Source organism: Myotis nattereri, assembly GCF_964212035.1.
Source record: "Myotis nattereri genome assembly, chromosome: 4".
Taxonomy (NCBI): domain Eukaryota; kingdom Metazoa; phylum Chordata; class Mammalia; order Chiroptera; family Vespertilionidae; genus Myotis; species Myotis nattereri.
Genome location: NC_138079.1, coordinates 33,294,418 through 33,309,615, shown reverse-complemented (window position 1 = coordinate 33,309,615; position 15,198 = coordinate 33,294,418). Strand labels below are relative to the sequence as shown.

General features: G+C 43.1%; 1 protein-coding gene across 1 annotated transcript in view; it reads right to left on the bottom strand.

The window, feature by feature from the left end:
- The window catches only part of RNF180 (ring finger protein 180), a 93,808-nt gene that overhangs the window by 49,354 nt on the left and 29,256 nt on the right, over positions 1 to 15,198 (bottom strand). The window lies entirely within an intron of this gene.

The window sequence follows — 15,198 nt, the reverse complement described above, 5'->3', positions numbered from 1 at the left end:
GACCTCCAGGGGGCAGACACTCAAGGCAGAAGCTGCCCCCTGGAGGTCAGTGCGCTCCCCCAGGGGGAGCGCCGCTGACCCAAAAGCCGGGCTCACAGCTGGCGAGCGCAGCAGCGGTGTTGGGAGCCTCTCCAGCCTCCTCGGCAGTGCTAAGGATGTCCGACTGACGACTTAGGCCCGCTCCCCATGGGCCTCTAGTTAATTAATAATATCAAACTCAGCCGAAATTATAGTAATCTATGGCTGAGACAATACTCCTAGTGATATGGTACTTCAATGGATAATTGAGGATGATCAATTTTCAGTTCCTACCATAAACAATTAGTATACCTCTGGTTAATTCAGCTTTGAAGTAAACATTTTAATACTGAAGGATATTTCTTAAATTGCATTTCTCTTATGCTTCTCTCCATTCCTAAATATGCTCTCTTGTTTAAAGTCCTGCCAGATTATTTGCTAGTCTACGTTCTGATCTCCTGGTTTCCAGGCAACTATCTCAGGCTCCACAGTATGCTCAGGAGAATAATCTCTCTAAAATGTAAACCTGTTGTCAGGGCCTCTCTGTTGCCAGAAGGTCTCCTTAGCATGGACTACACGTCTGTCATTGAGTCCCCCTCCATGAGGTTACTAGTCTTTGTCTAGTCCTACTGAATTATTTGAGGTTCAAAGAAAGAACCAGGCTAATTCATGCCTCCGTATTTTTCTTCACATTGCTCTCACTACCTTGTCTAGCCAGCAAAAACCTTTCATCTTCCAAGGTAACATCTCATTTACCAGACTCAGCTCAGGCATTATGGCCCCTGTGAAACATGTTGTATATTTCTATGATTTACCCTTTTTTATTATTTTACAATGTGCCTCAAGTACTTATGATTAAGGTCATTATATTCTTTGGGCTCATGACCTAATTGTGTGGGTTTTTTTTCTATTCCAGTTTACACTCAATATTATTCTGTATTAGTTTCAGATGTATGGCACAGTGGCCAGACAATCCTTACCCCACAGAGTGGTCCTCCTGATATTTCCAGTGCCCACATGGCCTCTTCCATAGCATTAAGATATTATTAACTATATTCCCCAGGCTGTAATTTACATCCCCATGACTATTCTGTAACCACCAACTTGCACTTCTCAATCCCTGTGAAACATTTTCTATCTTTCTCAGGTAGAACTGATCACTTCCTCTTTTGTACCCCCACTGCACCCCCTTAAGATTCCCATCATTATACTTTATTTCCACTTTTCTTGCTTTAGTATCCTACATTCTCCAAGAAAAAGCTAATGTTTATACATTCCTGTACACCAGTGCCTAGCAGAATGCCTGACACATGGCAGGGTCTTACACAGCAAACCCATATTGAACTGAACTCCTCACTTGAATTACTTGTTTTTCTGCCTAGTGCTAGGCGATTAGTCTCCTGAGAAGTATTGTGCAATATTGAGGAAAAGCAGCAACAGCAACAGGCAGGCAAATCAAATGACTTTATTTATATTCTTATTGATTTCAGAGAGGAAGGGAGAGGGAGAGAGAGATAGAAACATCAATAATGAGAGAGAATCATTGATCGGCTGCCTCCTGCATACCCCCAACTGGGGATCAAGCCCGCAACCCGGGCATGTGCCCTTGACCGGAATCGAACAGGGGACCCTCCAGTCTGCAGGCTGACACTCTATCCACTGAAACAAACTGGCTAGGGCTCCAATGACTTTTAACACTTGTAAACTGACTTGTTCTGAGCAGCAGCATGGGATTCGGGTTCCAAGATAAAGAAGCACAGTCATGCCCTAGGGATTTGGCTCAGTGGAGAGAGCATTGGCTCTGGAATCACGGGTTTGATTCCAGTCAGGGGCACATACCTGGGCTGCAGGCTCGATCCCCAGCCCTAGTCAGGGCCTGTGTGGGAGGCCACCAATCGATGTCTGTCTGTCTGTCTGTCTCTCTCTCTCTCTCTCTCTCTCTCTCTCTCTCTCTCTCTCCACTCTCTCTAAAAAAAGTCAATGGAAAAAATAGCCTTGGCTGAGGATTAACAAAAAAACCCCCAAAACAACATTATCACAATTTGTCCATAACCTTCAGAGTAGTGTTTCTCAAACTGCAGGTTTTCACCCACTACTGAGTCAAGAAACAAAGATACATCTATTTAGTCAAGAAATCAATCTTTCAGGTTAAAGGAGTTCAAAGAACACTGAAAAAAGAAATTCTGACAATAATCATGTAGCCTCACGGCATAAAAAAACTATTTCTTTTTATTTTAGCCATTCTTATACATGCAGAATGTGAGAATACCTTCAAGCTTCAGGGTCAGAGCAATACCGATTCATCACTATAGTAAAAAAATCAATTAAATCAATACAATTGATGGAGAAAATAAGGTATTTTGGGGGCTAGCAATCTGAATCTGTGCCAGTAACCTAATGTATATTCTTAATAGCCTATAATTAAGTCACTGCCCCTTTCTCCACAATCTGGTCTAGCAAGACCTGTTTTCCTAATTACTCCCAATTTACAGAGGGGTCATAAACAAAGAATGTAACAGCTTAGCTCCAGGGGAGGTCACTGACACCACCCAGACCAGTCATTTAGATACAGTCTAAGTTCCCCATCTAACTGAGTCAGGAGGGGCTGTGGAAGCCCACCACAAAAGCCTGGTAGTTAGGAAACAGATAGAAAACAACGAAACCGAAGGGTATAAAGGGAAAAGCCTCCTCCATATTCACTCACTCAGGATTTGGAGAAGTGACCCTGAGTCACTGTACTAGTTAGTACATGTGAAACATCTGAAAATAAATGGGTTTATCTTGCACCTCCAAGTACTCCTGTGTATTTTTCGGTCACCTGGTAAATTCTGTATCAATTAAATTAATCTACCTTTACACGTAGTTCAATTTTAACAGGGGCCGTGACCTCTGCCCCTCCCACTGCCACCTGGCCAGGTTCCCTACTGTGCTACTCAGGTGTATTAGATGCTGCCTTGTTCACCCCAATCTTCTTGGGAAAGGGAGTCCTAGGGCAGAGAGCTGAGTCCCTCATCTGGGTCTTGGTTCCCTCCCTGACCCTAACCTGAATGGCCTCTGTGTCACTAGGCTCTTTCCCCCACCTCTTACTGCCACCCCTAGTAACTATTTTCTTCTTTTCTGGACACTTTCATACTTACTACATGCCGGCATGGCTTACTGCTGGCCTTCAACCCAGTCTCACCCGTTGAAGTGACTGTCTAAATAGCCTGGCACTCATGTGGATTCTGTCAAGCCCTGGTTACAGTGGTATGATCCTCAGGTCTGCCAACCTCCTCATTGGGTGCACCTGTCTTCAGGCATGTTCTAACCCTATTAAATTCCACAAATGTAAAGGATAAAGGTATGTATTAATTTAGGCCCTCAAGGAACTATCAAAAGATCTGCAACTATTTCAAATACTATAATTAATTTAGCTGCAGTATAGAATAAAGCTCGACTTTAAAACCTATGATTTTGATTTCCTTTACTTATGGGAAATGTTACTAATTGTTATTTGCATAAAAAAGTACTTTTACATAGACATACATACATGCACATATATATGTTTTTGATTTCACAAAGATTAACTGGCCTTTAAGAGTACTTCTAAGATTTATTTCTGAACAATTAATTTTATGCGAATTTCATCTTTCTCTGATTCCTGTTTTATAGATTGCTGAATATTTTTTTTTTATCTTATCTGAGCATATGTTGTATTGAGTTTAGAAAGAGAGGAAGGGAGAGAGAAAGAAACATCAATAGGTTGCCTGCCATACACGCCCTGAAAGTATCGAACCCACAACTTAGGTATGTACCCTGACCGGGAATCAAACCCACAAACTTTTTGGTGTACTGGATGACGCTCCAACCGAGCCACCCGGCTGGGGCTACATTGCGGAATATGTTTATTTTAATGAGCTGAAGCATTCACTGATCCGCAATTAAACAACAAATTTACATCATTCAGTTATCCAAATTTTACCTTTCAAATCAAAAGTCACCTTAGTTTCACAACTTTTTAGATACTTTTCAGAAAGAAAAAAAAACTCATTTCTGATAAAATTATAAAATATGAAAACAAGCCTAATATAGGCACATATCCTAATAAATGCTAAAAATATGATAAAACAAGTTTTATTTGAAAGTAAAATTTGAAAAGGTACTTATTCTTAACATGCTTTGCTTCTTTAACAGCAAGAATAAACATATGTGATGAGAAATGAACAAAGTAAATCATTATTTACACAATACATAAAAAAACCCAAAGTAAATATTTTATAAAATTAGAACATGAGAAACATGTGGGCAGACAGGAACTCTTAATTGATACATAAAGAAATGCAAATGCAGGAAAGTAGCCTTAAAAAGAAAAACTTACATCAACATCTCTAAATATCAGCAACTCAAAGGAAGACACTCAGGAGCAGTCAGCAGAGGAGAGACATCCTGTTAAATGAGGCTGCCTGGCACCAGCCCAGCAGAATCACGTTGCTAAGTGCCAGTCTGTGTGTGTGTCAGGGTGGGGGGAGTGGTGGTTGGATTAAAAAAAGAGATGGATAATAAATCTATAGACAAAATAATCTCTTATAGACTATTATTTAGAAATTGTTTTGATGTCAATAACAATAATATTCCTTTCAATATGTCACAGTTGAAATATTATTCAATTACAACATATTGTTAAAGTATACATTTCATTTTTGTGATTATTTTAAAACATTAACAAAAGTGTTCTTGCCAATGCTACCACTTACTTGCTAAATGACTCACATTAAAATAATTTACCTCTCTAAGCCTCAGTCTCCTTGTCTATAAAATAAGCATACCTATATGAAAGGGTTGTTGTACAACTTAGAAATAATATGTCAAAAGTACCTAGTAGTCTTCTTTTTAATCACACAGCTAATAAACAGCAGTTTCAGAATTTAGGGTTTTGAAAGTAATAAAAAACAAAATTATTATCATTACTTCATGTACCATTCGCTTAGTACTGGCTTTGAAAGACAGAACTTTATTTTTGGAATTTCCTTTATAATAAAACTGAGTAAATATTCCACTTCAACATGCATGCACTCAACTATACTTGTTCTTAGTTATGTTATTTTTCATGATTAGAGCACTTAAGACCCATGAGCAATCTTCAACAAACTATTCCAATTCAGTCATGAAAGAAAAGGAGGAGGAGGAAATTAGAAATCACTTTATATCACATTCAACAAACAATTACTAACTGCTCACCTGATAGCTGGACTTGTGAAGTATTAGGATGAAAGACACACAGGCCCTGCCTTGTAGAGGCCCACAGTCTAGCCAGGGCATGCACACCAATCTTACCGTGCATTACATGTTATAAGCAGCTGGCTTATGGTGGGGTGCAGAGCAGATTTTTGTGGATGACCTGCTGCTCTCCCATACTGCCGACATTATTGGAATAAAGTTCATATATGATACAACCTTGCCTCTGCTTAACTGGCTCAAGTAGTGACAGGCAGCCTGGACCCCTTGGTTGTCAGGTTACAGTTTGAGGAAGAAGATTTACTGGCTTATATCATTTCACTCCCCCCTGCCAGCACCCCACTCCACCCTGTAGCACAAGATTTGCTGTTGATTTAGAGGATATGCCTATTTCCAGAAAATTGTACATGCCACCTGAAAGGGAAAACCAGAACTGATGGAGTATCTATAGCTCCTTCAAAGTCATTTATCACAGGCAGCGATACCTCTAACAAACAGAATAAATATCCCTGAAAGGCAGCTTAGTAAAAGCACTAGCAGAGTCTTAGCTGATCACAGCAAGAGAAAGCCTTACTATGATTTGTAAGCTCTTTTTCACAAAGCACATCTCACTCTTTTTAATCTCTCAAGAGACTAAAAATATGCTCTTCCATATTCTACCCAGTACATGAACGTCTTTAGTGGAAAAAAATGATTTTGACTGTTTTGCTACAAGAGAAAATTTGGTGCCCTCTGGTGTTGGAAAACAAGATGGTCCATGTCACCTTTACAAACTAGCACTCCACAGAGTCTCTTAAAAGACATGTATTCTGCCCTGGCTAGTGTGGTTCAGCTGGTTTGAACGTTGTCCTGTACACTGACAGGTCATGGGTTAGATTCCGAGTCAGAGCACATACTGAGGTTGTGGGTTCAAATCACGATCCCCAACCGATCTCTCTCTCTTTCTGTCTGTCTGTCTCTCTCTCCTCGCCCTCCCCGCCCCTCTTCCTTTCCCTCTCTCCAAAAATCAATGAACATGTCCTCTGGTGAGGGTTTTTAAAAGTGTAGAATTTTGGAGCAGGATAGCACATTCCAGTGCAGCACAGATATATATATATATATATATATATATATATATATATATATATATATATATATATATATTTATTTATTTACTGGAAAGTTTTGCTCATGGATTATTAAATACTCAATTTTATTTTGATGAAGTATTATAAAAGCACTAGAGGCCCAGTGCACTGGGGGGGGGGGGGTCCCTCAGCCTGGCCTGCACTCTCTCACAGTCCAGGACCTCTTGGGGGATATCCGACTGCTGGCTTAGGCCTGCTCATCCCTGAGGGGACCTTAGCGCTGCAGGAGAGGCTCCTGCCACTGCCTCTGCGCTTGTCAGCTGTGAGCCCTGCTTCTGGCTGAGCGGCGCTCCCCCTGTGGGAGCGCACTGACCACCAGGGCGCAGCTCCTACATTGAGCATCTGCCCCCTGGTGGTCAGTGTGCGTCAGAGAGACCGGTCATTCTGCTGTTTGGTCAATTTGCATTTTAGGGTTTTATTATATAGGGCGACTGTTAAAAAATGGAGCTTTTTAGGTAAAAGAATACCTGCTATACCATCTGTTGATGCTTGCCACTTCGCAACCAGGAGAACAAAGATGAATGATCTAAGATTTTGTAGCAAAAGTAATGAATAAAAAGGGAATGACATTATTGGGGTAGTATGATTTATAATTGACTGTTCAATGTATTATAAGATACTGGAGACAATATGAAATGAAATAAAACAGAAGGGAACAGCTGTGATAATACTACCCACCTGAAGAACTAAAATATAACCAATAGAGTTGGAGCCCCCAACACAGTACCCCAGTTCATATTCTCCCTCCCCATCTTGGGTAACCACTCAATTGATCTGTAATGATATTTCTCAGCTTTCTATACTTTCTCTAGCACTGTTATATTGCTTCTAAAACTGAACATGAACTATAAAATATTACTTTATAAAAGAAAGCTCAAGTGACAGCAAGTACAATTGGTCATGCAGAGTGAGGGCGAGGATTCCAACTACACCTCCCCAGCTGGGGGCACATGGGAGCTGGTATTGTGAGGTTCCCAGGTGTGAGAAGAGTAAACAAGAATAGCACGTCAGCATCAGTTTTAAGGAGGTTTGAACAGGACCTGAGGCACTGCCACAAGTGACTGTGATTTTTAAACCCTGTGAGGGCTGAAATGGGGCAGTGAGGGAGACAACAGGTGGGCAGTGACTATCTTGGTTAATGAGGTCCGTGAAGCCAAATGGGAAGGTTTAGAATGCAAATCAGGCACAGACCTTCCAGAGCACACAAGGCTGAGAGAGCTGAAGGCAGAGCCTAGTGCTAACTGTCACACCCAGGAGCCCTAAGCCCCGTCCTAGGTGATAAGCTCCAGTTCTCTGTCACTCTGGGTCTAGCTTACTGATGACTGTTTTTCCTTTCCCCAAACAAGTTGGCCTTACACTAAATTTGGGAAAGGATAGCATGCATCTCGGCAGTTCTCCTACTTCCCAGCTGCCTTCTGCCCCAGTGCCTTCCTTCTCCTCTCCAGCTGCTCAGACCTTGTCGTCATCAGAGCCTTCCCATGCTCCAGCAACCTAACAGCTCATGAAAATCAATACAAGTAAACCACCCTTTACTGCACCTAGCATAGAGTAAAGCTCAATAAATGTTAACAGCTGCTATCCTCACTTTCACCACCACCACCACCTCTCCATCCCACTCCCACCCTCCCCCTTGCTCCTAGTCAAACTTTCATTTTCTTAATACCAGGCTAAGACAAGCTATCTGAATATATGTATTTGGACATGGATACTTATAATGTATTTTACTACAAGCAAGGATCTATACTAGGTTGTTGGAAAACATAAGGTCAAAATATCTTGTCTTCCCCAGTTTGGTACTTCTCCTGATTCCTTTTCCGCCTGCTTCCTAGTTACAGCTGTCTTTCCCCTGTTACAGCCACCAGGTTAATTCTCTTTGCTCTTGTTAACAAATCATTTGTCAAGGACACTATCAACTCAGTTCTAAATCACTAATTCCTTTTTGTTGATCATCATCTTTCCAATAATTCTCAACCCTGACTACACATTGGAATCACTTGAAAGAGTATATTTATTTAATGTACAAAAATGCACATAGTGATGTGCCATCTAGACCAAGCAAAGCATAATCTGACAGAGTTCAAGCATGGCATTTTTAAGAGCTCCCGAAAGGATTTCACCTTGCAGCCACGCAGGGTTAAGAAGCACTGTTAGCCTCTACCCTTAAATCATTTACCAGCCTGAAACATTAAATATATCATTTATTTGTTCAGTTCACACCGACTCGGCAACCATTTACTGAGCTCCTACGGCAGGCCCCGCCTGGAGCTACTCAGAACTCTCCAGCAGCTCACATATCCAATACTAGATCCAAAAGATATAAAGAACTTTTACAAGTCAACACAAAGAACACAACCCAACTGAAAAATTACCAAAAGATTTCAACAGATGCATCACTAAAGAATATATACAAATGAAAAAATAAGCACATAAAAATGTTCAACAGCATTAGAGAAATGCAATTAAAATCACAATGTGATATTACTAAAGTATCTGTTGAGGGACATAATAAAAAATATTGAGAATACCAGGTGTTTGCAAGGATGCACAGCACTGGAACTCTCATACATTGCTGCTTTGAATGCAAAATGGAATAGCCATTCTGGAAAACAATTTGACAGTTTCTTATAAAGTTAAATACACACTTACCACATGCTTCAGCAATACTACTCCTGAGTATTTACCCTAGATAAATGAAAACTATACATGAATGTTTACAACAGCTCTTTTCATAATTGCCAAAACCTGGAACAACCCACCTATCCTTCAACAGCTGAATGGGTAAGCTGTGGTAATTCATACAATGGAATACTATTGGGCAATATAAAACAGCTATGGATATATGCAACAATTTGTATGAATCTCACAGGCATTTGTGCTGAGTGAAAGAAGCCAGTCTCAAAACATTATATACTATGTGATTCTACTTTTATAACACTATATTATTATTTTATAACATTAACAAAAAGGCAAAACCAAAGTAATGGAGAATAGAACAGTGGTTTTCAGGGATTAGGAATGGGACAAGAGAACGATAAATGAAGATATAATCAAGGCACAATTATAAAGGCACAACGGAGATTTTTGGGGTGATGAAACTATCTGTATCCCCCTCCTGGTGGTTGTTATATGAATCTATACATGTGTTTAAATCATAGAACTGCATTCTAAGAATAAATCAATTTTATTGCATGATGATAATTTAAAAAAACACAACCAAAAAGACTATGCTGAATTAAAAAAGGCTTGTTGGCTGAATTTAGCTCAGTACTATCTTTCCCCAAAATTGATGCTTAATTAACATTTGCTGAACAAAACCACTGAAAACTGGTCGTATTTTCTGCTTCAATATCCATCTCATTTATATTCCTAAGCTTCAAAAATTTCAACAACTTTTTGTGCGGTCATTAACATTTTCTATAATGGTATGTGCCACAGAAGTATATCTAGTTTGCACAAGAACAAATAATTTAAAATGTCAAATGAAAGTAAAAAATCTAGATTTTCCAGCCAATTATTTAAACTTTAAAAAAGTTATCATTAATAAAAACTTTTTAAAAATATTGTATGCTTACCTTCTACATTAAAAAAAAAAGGACAGGATCTGTACTGAAATACACAAAAGCATGGTATACCAAACAAACAGTTAATAAATGCTTATAGAATTAACTAATCTTTATTAAATATGGGATGAGCTGAATAGCTAAGCCATTAATTCATCTCAAATATTAACTCTTTCTAGAATTTACCTTTTTGTTTGAATTAGCAAAACTATTAAATTTTATCTTTATTCTTTCTGGCTCAAACCATGATGTGCACTCATATCCCCAACTCCTGTCATTTCTATTTTAAATTTTCTTTGCTAAGGAGACATTGGGCATTTGCCTGTAGCTCCTGTGCAACCAACGAAACCTACTAGGATAACAGCGTATCAATGAACTGTCACAGGTCTAAGACTCATTTATTAGCTAAGCAGATGGGTTAAATCACATGTGTGTGAATGAATAAAAGTAAACATCAAAGGGGAAAAAACCATTAACTGTAGTCTTGCTTTGCTCTAAACTCTATAAAACAGTGTTCCTAGCTAGAAAATGATTACTAAGATAGCTGAGGTTTTTAGAGGTACCCAACCCAAGAATTAAACACATTTTTAAATTTGCAAATATGTAATCTGTATATACTTACAATACAGCGTAAGTATAATTTTAATATTTCTTTTAAATTTCTATTTGTTAGAGAATTATTTTAGAGCCTTCCACGTTTTAAAAAAATATGTTTTATTGATTTTAGAGAGAGGGGAAGGAAGAAGGATAGAGAGATAGAAACATCAATGAGAAACACTGATTGGATGACTCCTACACACCCCCTACTGCGATCCAGCCCGCCTGCAATCCCAGGCACTTGCCCTGACCGGGAATGGAACCTGTGACCTCCTGGTTCATGGGTCCATGCTCAACCACTGAGCTACACCTGTTGGGCTCCACACTGCTTTTAAGAAATTCTTTCTGGATATTCACTGAACATGTGACTATCTCCAATGTATCTAGGTTTAGGTCAAATTTTCAATATATTTTTTTTAATTTTACAGCTTCAATAAATTAAACTATAAAGTATTTTATAATGGTGCTAAATATATTCATTGATACATTCTACAATATATGCTTTGATGTCGCATTACACCATCACTTGCAAATAAACCAAACTGGAATATTCTTGTCAGTTAACCAGTCAAAAATATAATAAACTATTACCTATTATTATAATTGTACTATCTAATTGAAAGATGAAAAATACCTAACGTAATTAAAGCACTTAAAGCAGTAACTTTACTTTGTTCAGTCTATAACTAGATCATAAGCAATAATGAGTTTGCTTAACTGTTTTTAAAAGAATGAACTATTATGTAAAGTTGCAGCTTTCTACATTTTAGCTTTGATGACGTTGTTAACACATTGCAGACGGATCATGAGAATTCTCCCTTCATATTACACAGTGTTTTACAAAGTATCATACTTTAAAAAGATATTGGCTTGTAAGAATATGTAATAAGTAACTTCAAAATGCAATGGGTATTTAATTTTAAAGTGTGCCTTTAACATTTATGTAAAACGTTTTTTGAACTGTTCAATAGAAAATTATCTGGCCACTGGGTAAAGCTAGCAATAAGACTACTGGTCTGCAATGTGTTAATATTCAACATACTGATGAATAAGGATTACTATCTATATCAGTGGTTCTCAACATTCTGGCCCTTTAAATACAGTTCCTCATGCTGTGACCCAACCATAAAATTATTTTCGTTGCTACTTCATAACTATAATGTTGCTACTGTTATGAATCGTAATGTAAATATCTGACATGCAGGATGGTCTTAGGTGACCCCTGTGAAAGGGTCGTTCGACTGCCAAAGGGGTCGCGACCCACAGGTTGAGAACTGCTGATCTATATAATAAAAGCCTAATACGCAAATCGACGGAACAGCGGAACGATCGGTGGAACAACTGGTTGCTATGACGTGCACTGACCACCAGGAACAGACACTCAACGCAGGAGCTTCCCCCAGCCTCCAGGCCCCAGGCCAGCCAAGGCGGGTGCCAGTGGGGGGGCCCCCCCGATCACCCCGCCAGTCGCTCCACAGAGCAGCCCTGACCTCTGGCCAGGCCTAGGGACCCTACCTGTGTACAAATTTTGTGTATTGGGCCTTTAATCCTATCTAATAATAGACAAATAGGGTAATTAACTGTACCTCTGCTACGCTTCCCATTGGCTAATCAGGGCGATATGCAAATTAACTGCCAACCAAGATGGCAGCTGGCAGCCACACAGCTGAAGTGAACACAAGGCTTGCTTGCTCCAATGATGGAGGAAGCCAAGGTTCCCCACCTGCTGTGGTCCGGCTCTGAGCTCCTGAAGCAACAGCTCCAAAAGCAACAATGTTTCAATTATAGAAGCTAAACAAACCCCCGATACCTGCTTTCAGCCGGCTGCAGCCTCAGAGCTGGAGCGAGCAGGACATCAACAATGTTTCAATTATAGAAGCCAAACAAAGCCCAGATACCTGCTTTCAGCCAGCCTCGGCCTCAGAGCTGGAGCCGGGCCTCAGAGCTGGAGCTGGCTCTCAGCTCCAGTGACAGCTATAGAAGGTAAATAAATCCCAGAATAAAAATGAAAAGAAAAAAAGGAGAGGCTGGGAGCTTCAGTTGCCTGCCAGCCTGAAAACGACCCTCAGCCCCTCACCCAGACGGGCCAGGCACCCCAGTGGGGACCCCCACCCTGAAGGGGGTGTGACCAGCTGCAAACACCCATCATCCCCTCACCCAGGCTGGCCAGGCACCCAAGCGGGACCCCCACCCTGATCCGAATAACCTTTCAGGGCAAACCAGCCAGCCCCCACCCATGCATCAGGTCTCTATCCTATATAGTAAAAGGGTAATATGCAAACTGACCCTAAAAGCAGAAAGACTGGGAATGACTGGTCACTATGACACACACTGACCACCAGGGGGCAGACGCTCAATGCAGGAGCTGCCCCCTGGTGGTCAGTGTGCTCTCACAGGGGGGAGCTCTGCTCTGCCACAAGCCAGGCTGATGGCTGCCAGTACAGCAGTGGTGGTGGGAGCCTCTCCTACCTCCTCAGCAGTGCTAAGGATGTCTGACTACAGCTTAGTTCTGCTCCCCACTGGCAAGTGGACATCCCTGGAGGGCTGCCAGGCTGCCAGAGGGATGTCTGATTGCCATCTTAGGCCCAATCCCCCGGGGAGCAGGCCTAAGCCAGCAAGTGGTCATCCCCCAAGGGGTCCCAGATTGCGAGAGGGCACAGGCCGGGCTGAGGGACCCCACCCCATCCCCACCCCGAGTGCACAAATTTTTGTGCACCGGGCCTCCAGTCCTATCTAATAAAAGAGAAACATGGTAATTAGCATACGACCGCTATCCTTCCCATTGGCTAATCAGGGCAATATGCAAATTAACTGCCAGCCAAGATGGCGGCCAGCAGCCAGGCAGCTTGAAACTAACATGAGGCTTGCTTGCTTCAGTGACGGAGGACTCCAACGTTCCCCGCCTGCCGCTGCAGGCCTCTGAGCTGCAACTCTAAGCAACTATGTAACAAATATAGAAGCTAAACAAAACCCCAGAAACCTGCTTTAGTCCGCCAGGCCTCAGCCAGCAGGATTGCAACATTGTAAGTAAAGGCCAGAAACCTACTTTCAGCAGCGGAGGCCTAAGAGCTGGAGCCAAGCCTCAAAGCTAAAGATGGCCCAGAATAAAAAAAAAGAAAAAAAGGAGCAGTTGGGAGCTTTAGTCACCCCCAGCCTGAAAACAGCCCTCAGCCCCTCAGCCAGACTGGCCAGGCACCCCAGTGGGGACCCCCACCCTGAAGGGTGTGTGACCAGCTGCAAACAGCCATCATCCCCTCACACAGGCTGGCCAGGCACCCCACTGGGGACCCCCACCCTGATCCAGGACACCCTTCAGGGCAAACCAGCCGGCGCCCACCTGTGCACCAGGCCTCTACCCTATATAGTAAAAGGGTAATATGCCTCCCAGCACCGGGATCAGCATGACAGGGGGCAGCGCCCCAACCCTCTGATCGCCTTGCGGCTCAGTGTGTGACGGGGCGGGGCCACAACCTCCCTATCCGCCCTGCTCTGTTCGTGACAGGGGAAGGCGCCCCAACCCCCTGATCAGCCTTGCTCTGTGCCTGATAGGGGGGAGCTCCCCAACCCCGATCGCCCTGTGGCTCTGTGTGTGACAGGGTGCGGCGCCCCAACCCCCTTATCAGCCCTGCTCTGTGTGTGACAGGGTGCGGCGCCCCAACCCCCCCCCCCCACCCCATGGGCCCTGCTCTGGGTGTGACGGTGTAGAGCCATAACCTCCCCACTGGCCCTGCCCTGAGTGTGAGAGTGGCGGCGCCCCAACCCCCTGATCGGCCCTGCTCTGTGGGTGATAGAGGGTGGCGCCCCAACCCCCTGATGGGCCCTGCTCTGTGCGTGATAGGGGGCAGCGCCCCAACCCCGATTGGCTCTGCTCTGTGCGTGACAGGGTACAAAGCCTCAACCCCCCTGATGGGCCCTGCTCTGTGAGTGACAGGGGGCAGTGCCCCAACCCCCTGATTGGCCCTGCTCTGTGCGTGACAGGGGTTGTGCCGCAACCTCCCCATCGACCCTGCCTTGAGTGTGACAGGGGACAGTGCCCCAACCCCCCAATCGGCCCTACCCTGAGCGTGACTGAGGGTGGCATCACAACCTCCCGATAGCCCTGCTCTGTGCATGACAGGGTGCGGCGACCCAACTCCCCAATCGGCCCTGCTCTGAGCCCGACCAGGGGCTGTACCCAGGGATTGGGCCTGCCCTCTGCCACCCGGGAGCAGCCCTAAGCCAGCAGGTCGTTAACTCCCGAAGGGTCCCAGACTGCGAGAGGGCACAGGCCGGGCTGAGGGACCCCCCCTACCCCCCAAGTGCACAAATTTTTGTGCACTGGGCTTCTAGTCTATATATATAAAAGCCTAAGTAACCGTTATGACCAGACGACTGGCCTGTAGCTGTGACACACACTGACCACCAGGGGGCAGACGCTCAATGCAGGAGCTGCCCCCAGTAGTCAGTGCACCCACAACCAGCCTCCCTCAGCCGGCCAACCTCCCGCGGTCCCTCTCCCCTCGCAGGCCGGACCCAATCACCGGTCAGGCCGAGGGATCCTACCCATGCACCAAGCCTCTAGTCTATTATGAACATGAAAATAATAAAGGCAATTTGCAAAAATAAAGTTGATGTAGAAATATACTAGTCCTCAAACTTCCAAATTTTCATCCATTGACATTAATTGCTTTCCTCAGCACCTA